Here is a 324-nt window from a genome sequence, read left to right as displayed (position 1 = left end):
GCAACTGATATCAAGTTAAAAATCGCACAACACCAGGTTTTAGTCCAACAGTTGTTTTTTTGGAAGCACTTGATGTGTAACTTTCTGCACCTCAGTCCCACACCAACATCTCCAAATCAACTGGTATCGAATCACATGAAAAACAAACACAATCTCCAGACAAGGAGCAGCTCAGAGTAACAATGGAATCAGATCAGTGGTTCTGGTTAAGTTGTTGGTTTTAAATAAAAAAAAACACGCATTCTAATTAATATGTAACGAATGTGACAGACTAGCCTCATGTTGATTTAAAAGTGGTGTCCCTGTGTCTTCCTCCAGAAAAGC

This window comes from Chiloscyllium plagiosum, unplaced genomic scaffold (genome assembly GCF_004010195.1).
Source record: "Chiloscyllium plagiosum isolate BGI_BamShark_2017 unplaced genomic scaffold, ASM401019v2 scaf_33622, whole genome shotgun sequence".
In the NCBI taxonomy this organism is placed as follows: domain Eukaryota; kingdom Metazoa; phylum Chordata; class Chondrichthyes; order Orectolobiformes; family Hemiscylliidae; genus Chiloscyllium; species Chiloscyllium plagiosum.
This window is presented reverse-complemented; position numbering follows the sequence as displayed.